Below are 7,844 nucleotides of genomic sequence, written 5' to 3' on the forward strand. Positions count from 1 at the left end.
CAGCATGAAAAGGACAAGGGGAGATACAGCATGAAAAGGATAAGGGGAGGTACAGCAAGAAAAGGACAAGGGGAGATACAGCATGAAAAGGACAAGGGGAGATATAGTAAGAAAAGGACAAGGGGAGGTACAGCCTGAAAAGGACAAGGGGAGATACAGCAAGAAAAGGACAAGGGGAGGTACAGCATGAAAAGGACAAGGGGAGTTACAGCATGAAAAGGACAAGGGGAGATACAGCATGAAAAGGACAAGGGGAGCCCCAGCACCCAGCTCTGCAGGTCAGCTTCATCCTCCTGACACCTGCTAAGCCACCCAGCACCCAGCTCAAGTTTGCTCTGCTGCCAAATGGATTTGGACTCGATGTTGTGTTTGTGACAAGGGTTTGGGCAAACAGCTCATGTAACAGGCTGCAAAGTACTGAAATCACAGAAAAAAGGACAAGACCCACTTTCTCAGAATCACACCGCCAAGGAAAGTGCCCCGAGGCATTACAACATCTGTTTGATCATTTCAAATGGGATTCCTGAAAAAGCTCCGACTGCATTCTAGTGATATATACGCCAATGCAGTGTATTCACAAAACAAGGCAAAGCCATAATAATATTGTAACCTCCACAACTTCATAAGTGATCTGATGAGCTAAAAGCCCTGAATGCATAAATATTTCATGAGAAAGGCTGTCTGGAACCACTTCAGTCGGTATCTTTAATCTTAATGTTATTTTCAGCTACAATTAGTGTTATAATCTAAAGCAGAAAGCAACAATTGGCTAAATTTATTTTATCTTCACCCATATTTACTTCATAAATCCAGCAAGTTTTCTGTTCTTCAGGCCTGATACCCACTAACTGTTACTCAGCACAGGACTGACAAACACATCAAATCTCAGGGTAAAGCAAGATGTGCAGGAATGAGACTGTTACACAAAAAAAAGGAGAATTGCACCAGAAATAGCCTTACCCAGTGAACTATGAGTTACTTTTAACTATCACGTGGTGAGTGGCGTATAAAAAGATATTATTCTGCATGTCAGCTGTCTGTAATGAAAGTTTTCCTCTTCTCAGCTGCCCCTCCCTACAACTTCAAGTTTATTTGCATGAGAGAAAAGAATATTGCATAAAAATACAACATAAAAGGCACTGCATCCAATACATGCAGCTGAAGTGCTCCTCCCACGTCCTCGCTGCTTTGCAGATGAAGAGTCTATTTCCAGCTGAAAACGTGGGAAATGCCTGATGGCACAGAGATTCCTGCCCGGGACACAGAGCTGCAGCGGGGATGCTCAGAGGAGCAGCCTGCGCTGCCCTCAGCTCACACGCAATGCCCCCAACTCCAACGGGACAAGTTCACATTTTTGCAGCATTAGAACACTGCAGAACACAACATCATTGAATCCAACAAATATTTCCACTAAAAAAAAACCACCCAAAACATTCCAGCCAGCCTTGAACGCGCAGCCATTGACCAGGGAAATGCAAGTGTCCGCTTCCCTGCAATGCTTCAGCAAGCAGCACTTATGCAACGCAGCCCATTGACAAACACGCTCCCAGGTGCAGAACATTCCCCAAAAGCAGGGTTCTGACAAAGCAGCAATTCCTATCACAGCAATGCTCACCCTGCTCGTTACATGGGGCACACTTCTGAGTGCATTCTGCCTCACTGGAGCAACGAATGAAGATTTGTTTCAGCCCCAACACAGCCACTGCTGTGGGCGCATCCAGACCTCTTGCTTCAGTGCCCCAGATGGATTTAAGTATTTTCCATCTTATCAATGTTCACAATAAATAACAAACCAAAATGCCTCGGGCCACCTGCTCAACAGGACTGCCATTGCCTGGCTCCCCACATTTTAAGTTAAGCAAAGTCAAAGAGGTGAAAGAGCCAAGCCAGCCACCTGCAGCCACAGGCTGTGAGCAGCCCTGGAGATTCCTTTTTGGTTGTTTTTCCTGTTTCCCGTTTCTTCCCCGGTATAAAAGCCCAATGCAGGGTCAGAGTCCCCCTCAGACTGATGACTCTGTTCACCAAAAGAAAGCAACCAGCAGTTTCCAAAGCATGCCAAGTCTGCTTTTGTCAGCATCTGGACTTCCCAACCAAAACCATCCAATGGGTGCCTTTCCCTGGGTTCAGGTGAAGCCAGGGCAGCTGCAGTGAGGAAGTGCCTGTTCAGGTATAGCAGGTATTTCCCAACTCCCAATACCTGCTGGAGCACTTGCAGCAGGGAGCAGAGCACACATCAAAACATCCAAACACCGTCTTTATGTGGCCACCCGACCTGCTCCAGCAGCTGACACGCTGAGAAAGAGCCCCAGCCCTGCCCTGGGCCCTGCTGCCACAGGAGAAACAGAACCAGGCAGTTCTGAGCTCACCGTCACCCAGGGGTGCTGCCTGCACAGGCCTTTGAGCACAGCCTCAAATACAGAAGTTACAGACCCAAAAGGACTGGAGATCCAGTGAGGGATGGGTTCTGGTGTCCCATTTTCTCCCACACACACCCCTAAGGATCTTCCCACAGCACATGAATGCAATTTAAGTTTAAACACAGCATTTCTGATCAGGAATGTAACGCTCAGTGCCTCCTCCTTGAGCACCATCCTTCTTCCCACAGTCTCCTCATTTTAATATCGTTAAATGGGTTTCTCTACACAACTTCATTACTGCAGTATTTGCAAGGGAAGGAGTGATCTCTCAGGAACCAGTTCCCGTCCCTCTGCAGATCAAAACCTGTTTCACAGCAGACCTGGGAGTGGAATGGCACCAGAGATGCAGCACAGAGTGCTCCAGTGTAAAAACCTGGTACCAAGAGCTGAGCAGGCCCAGGTGTGTCCTGGCTGATGCTCTGATGTCACTGGGTCCCCTTTCCTTCAGAGAGGAGCTCAGAAAACAGGCACTAATTAACAAAATTATGCTATCACAGGAAATAACAGGAAGCTTCTCATAATGAGCCATTTAGCTCTGAAGGGTTTCAGTCAGACATGTCAAACCAGCTCACAGAGGATGTCAACAGCACCAGCACACAGCCAGCTGAAAAACAACCAGCAGAGACCCTCAAGCTGCTGCAAGACAGGCAGCTCCAGGTAACTCTCGTGAACACAGGCTGGTCCTTGCAAATAACAGCCTGGTACCTCTGAGACCCAATGCCACCCATGTGAACAATTCTGGCACCAGAATGAGGCACAGGGCACAGGGCACAGCCGTCCCAGCCCAGCAGTCACCAGAGCAGCCTGCTGCAGCACCAGGCTGGAGGACACTGCCCTGCTCAGAGCTGGCAGCAGCTGCAGGCCCCTGCTCTCTCCTCCCCCAGCAGTGCTGCTGGCACAATTGATGTGTATATTCTCCACACCTCTTTCATCCTTTCTCCTCTGCTGCCACAGTCCAACAGGGCCTCGCTCACCCAGCACAGATGGTCTGCACCCCAGTGTTGGTGCTGGAGACTCTGAACTGCATCAGCTGGGTTCCCACTGGGCTCTTGCTTCCAAGGGGCTCTGAGTGCTCAGCAATGAAGGTTCCACAACGGGAAGCAGAGGGTTCAGTGTCTGCCTTGCCTTCCTCCCCTCCCAGGGGTGAGTAACCCACGTCAGCTCCATGCCACCACCTCCACTGAAACCTCCTGCGCCTGATGCTGCCTCCCAGGACCTGCAGGGAGCCCACGGGAGGATGGAGAGGGACTGTTCACATCTCACACAAGTTCTAACACCTGAGACAGGCGGGACCAAGTAGGAGAGCTCAGCGAGATGAACAGCTCTTTCTTCTTTCAAAGAAGACTTTGGGACATCCTTTTACTTATCTCTGCCATTAGGTGTCATGTTTCCAGCAGCAGCAGCAACTTTCCTGAAGAGCAAACACAAATGCCTACAGGAAAACTTCACCCCAGGATTTAGAAGCACCCTTTTAAGAAGACGCTTTCATTAAAATTCTGTTTAATTTCCAATTAACTATTAAATAAAAGAGTAAAAGAAAATAAATAACTACTTCAGTACACAAAGTTATAAGAAGTGACTGATGTTCAACACTAATGTGGCTCATCAGAAATGAAAAGAAAGTGATAAAATAGTAAGTCTCCCATATTACCCTAAAACCCAAAAGTTTTGATCAGGATCCACAGCCAGAGCCAGCTAAGCTGATTTTGGCAAGGCTGAAAGTAACACTGGATGAAGGATAATTCTGAACTTCAAACAGCTACACATAAAAAACACTTCAAATATAAAGCCTAAAGGTTTGAACTTATGTATGTTCAAAAGATACACTTTGTTTTCTCTAGGAAAGCAGATAAGCGGTTCCTGTTGTCAGAGCATTAGGATTCCTCCTGAAGATGATTTTTTAGAGTCTCCAGAGCTGCACAGAAGCAATCTGCTCTCTAAACACCGAGCACGAGCTCCAAGTGCCACTGAGTGCGCCGTGCACGTGCAGGGGACAAGAGAAAGCACTGCAATATAAAGTACAAACAAATGCTTGGAGTTGTTTATGCCCAGGACGATGATTCAATATACAATTAAAACTTTAATGTTCAAGCACATCCACATGTTACCCTCCTGCCATTTAATTACTTTTCAGTTTTTTTAAGAACAGTCCTCAGACTGGCTGAGCAGCCAAGAAATGTATCACTAATAACCCACATCTGTATATTTGCAACTTATGGCTTCAAATATAAACTGCTCCAATGCTCTGTGTAAACACGAGCCTCCAAACAAAAGCATTAACCTGTCACTGGACTTAGGCTGTGCGAGTAATTCAGCCCGTTTGGCAGGAGATCCTCTCAAACCTCCAGCAAAGCTACTTACCCTGAAAACAGCCACGCCAGGGCCAGGACACGTGATGGCAGGATCCTTCCTGGGAGCCCTGGGCTGCCAGCCTGGCTGGGACACAGCTGGGCCCGGGCTGGCACTGAGGATCCCCCAGCCCTGCAGTGCTGGGAATCACCAGCACAGGCTGCCCCACAGCTTCTGGGCATCTCCAGCACAGGCTGTGGGCAGGAGCTGGGCATCCTCAGGCACAGGCTGGGAGCAGGAGCTGGGCATCACCCCCAGGACCAGGCTGTGAGCAGGAGCTGCTCTGGAGCTGCTCTGGAGGGATAACTCTGCTCCTCACCAGGATCAGGCAGTGCCAGCACTGCGCATGAAAACAGATTTTTATTTTTAGAAGCGGCGCGAGCACAGCACTTCCTGGCGGCTCCACCTTGAAGAACGACAGACGCTCTGTCACCCTCCATTCCAAAAGCAGCATTTCACAACTTCTGCTACCTGCCACAACACAGGGAGGCAAGGGACAATCTGCTGAGAATGGCAAGTGACAGTTTCCCAGTTTGTAACTTGGCACTAAGGACTTCTGTTGGAATCTGTTGCCAGTCTTCGCTCACATCAATAAATCGATGCCTTTTTTCCTGCCATGGGGATGAACTGAACATAAAATATTTTTATTTATGACACTGATTTTTTCCATAGCAACCGGATGTGAACATGGCATTCCTGGAGCAATGAAGTCACTATAGCAACGTGATAATGATGTCAGAATAATCAGACAGCATTTCATACTTGTGAATTACATGGCTTCTGTGAATTCAGAAAGTTGCAGAGACCACAAGAGCAAGAGTGCTCCATCTGGTACTTCCCTTTAACTTGCCTGGCTTTGGATAACTTCTCATTAAAGGCACAGAGCTTTGCTAATGCACCATTTTCTGTTTCTCCAAGCCTCATCCATTACTTCCTGAAAGTCTCACAAATTCCCGCATTAAAACCCGAGGATCCGCTACACCAGGGAGAATTACTGGCACACCATTTCAGCATGAAAAAAGCAATGACACAAATCACAACAGTGAAACATTTCACAGCAGACAGGCACTGTCAGCTGAACAGACGCGCTCCTCAAGTCTTCAAATAATCTGGTGTCTCTTTGCGGGGAGCAACACAACTACTCAGAGAGAATTACAGCAGCAACAGAAATTACAGAGTGCCGATACAATACTCCGAAGGCAGACAGGCGTTTTCAAGTCAAACAACTATTTTAAGAAATATTATCTCCGCTGTCAAGCTACTGAAAGGAAAAAACCCAGAGTTTTCATGGTTTGCCCTTCCTGTTTGCAGCTCTTTCCAAGCTGTGCGCAAAGCAAGACCCAATTCCAGCTCTGTGTCAGTCGGAGCTGGCTCGCTGTGTCCAAACCCCAACCCTCCCACTGAGGAGGAATCCCTGCACCAAAGCCACACGTTCTGGACCTCAAATATCGCCAGCAAAGACACCAACTAACGAGAAGTACCTAAACACCAAAGTTTCCCTATGCAGAGAGCAGCTTCTCTTTAAAGTGACCGAAGGAAGTGCAAGAACCCTTTTCAGAGCTGAGGTGGTCTGAGACAACCGGTCCCTGGGAGTGGAGGAGAATGATGGGCTGGGAGGATGGACCGGAGGGTGAGGATGGGTAGGGAGGATGAGGATGGAGCGGAGGATGAGGACGGACCAGCCCGCTGCTCCGCGTGGCTCACGGGGGGCTCCCCCTTGGCTTGTCCCACCTGCCCAAACCTCCTGCCGCCCATCCGGGCCGCGAAGCGGAGCGGCTCCTGCAGCCTGCGCTGCCGTGCCCCGTGTCAGCCCCCCGGCCGTGCCTCCAGCCTCGCTGTCCCTTCAGCTCCGCACGAGCCCCGCGCCCCTGCCCAGCGCGGGGAGCGGGGAGCGCGGCCGCCCCGCACGCACCTGCCCGCAGGAGCACCGCGACAGTTCCGCTTATCGCCGGCGGCCCGCCCGGTGCCGCACAAGATGGATGTCCGGCGGGGCTGGGACGGGACCGGCCGGGCAGGACGGGGCCGGGGCCGGGGCCGGGGCCGGGGCCGGGGCCGGGGCCGGGCCAAGCCGCCTCCCCCGCGCTCCGGCCGGGCCGCGGGCAGGGAGCGCCCGGCGCGGCCCCGCTGCCACCGCCCGGCCCCGCCGGACTCCGGCCCGGCCCCGGCCCCTGCCCCGCTCCGCCCGGCCCGCGGCCTCGCCAGGCCCCGCCGGGAACACCCGCGGCCGCCGCTTCCCCCGCCGCTGCCCCGGCCCGGCCCCGGCCCCCGCCGCCTTCCCCGCTCACCGCCGCCCCCGGGCCGCCTCCCGCCGCCGCTCCGCCGCCGCTGCGGGCCGGGGCTGGGGCTCCGCTGCTGCCGCGGCCGCTGCTGCTGCTCTGCGCGGCGGCGGCGCCGCTCCGCTCCGCCCTCCGCGGCCCGGGGAGGAGCCAGCGGCGGGCGGGGACGAACGGGCCCCGCAAAAGTTCCGGGAGGCCCGGGCAGGTGTGGGGCCGTGCGGGAGTGGGCACCCGGCGGGACCGGGCCGGGCCCCTGGTGCGGGGCTGGAGCGTGTCCGGGGCAGGGAGCGGAGCCGGGAAGGGGCTGGAGCTCCGGGAGCGACTGGGAAGGGGCTTAGCCTGGAGAAAAGGAGGCTCCGGGGGGACCCTGTGGCTCTGCACAGCCCCTGCCGGGCAGAGACAGCCGGGGGGATTTGGGGTCTCACCCCAGGGAACAGGGACAGGAGCGGAGGGACCGGCCTCAGGCTGGGCTGGGGAGGGCAGGGTGGATTTTGGGGGAATTTCCCCATGGAAAGGGCGGACAGCAAGCGGGGTGACTGGGCTGAGGGTGTTTCCGCAGGGAGATGATGCTGCACTGCTCACACGGGACGGGACAAGAGTCACCAGGAGGTCACCACATGGCTCAGGAACAGCACCGCACCTCCTTCACCCCTTAAACAGCTTCTCTTGAAACACAACACTTCAAACACTTTATTTGTTTAGAAAAGCGTGAAAAGAAAGAACTGTGACCTTGAAGTAGGCATGCAATTGACAAGAAACAGACAAAACGCGGGAAGAGGAAACGGCACATAAATGGGAACAG

The 7,844-nt window shown here is 52.7% G+C and overlaps 1 protein-coding gene across 1 annotated transcript in view; it reads right to left on the reverse strand.

Moving 5' to 3' along the window:
* Positions 1-7,165, reverse strand: part of RAP1A (RAP1A, member of RAS oncogene family) — a 29,532-nt gene extending 22,367 nt beyond the window's left edge. Inside the window, exon 1 of the mRNA XM_066565279.1 lies at positions 7,052-7,165. The gene's annotated coding sequence lies outside the window, so the exon portion shown is untranslated. The remainder of the gene's footprint in view (positions 1-7,051) is intronic.
* Between the last annotated feature and the right edge of the window lie 679 nt (positions 7,166-7,844).

The sequence above is a fragment of the Molothrus aeneus genome, chromosome 24, assembly GCF_037042795.1.
Source record: "Molothrus aeneus isolate 106 chromosome 24, BPBGC_Maene_1.0, whole genome shotgun sequence".
In the NCBI taxonomy this organism is placed as follows: Eukaryota; Metazoa; Chordata; class Aves; order Passeriformes; family Icteridae; genus Molothrus; species Molothrus aeneus.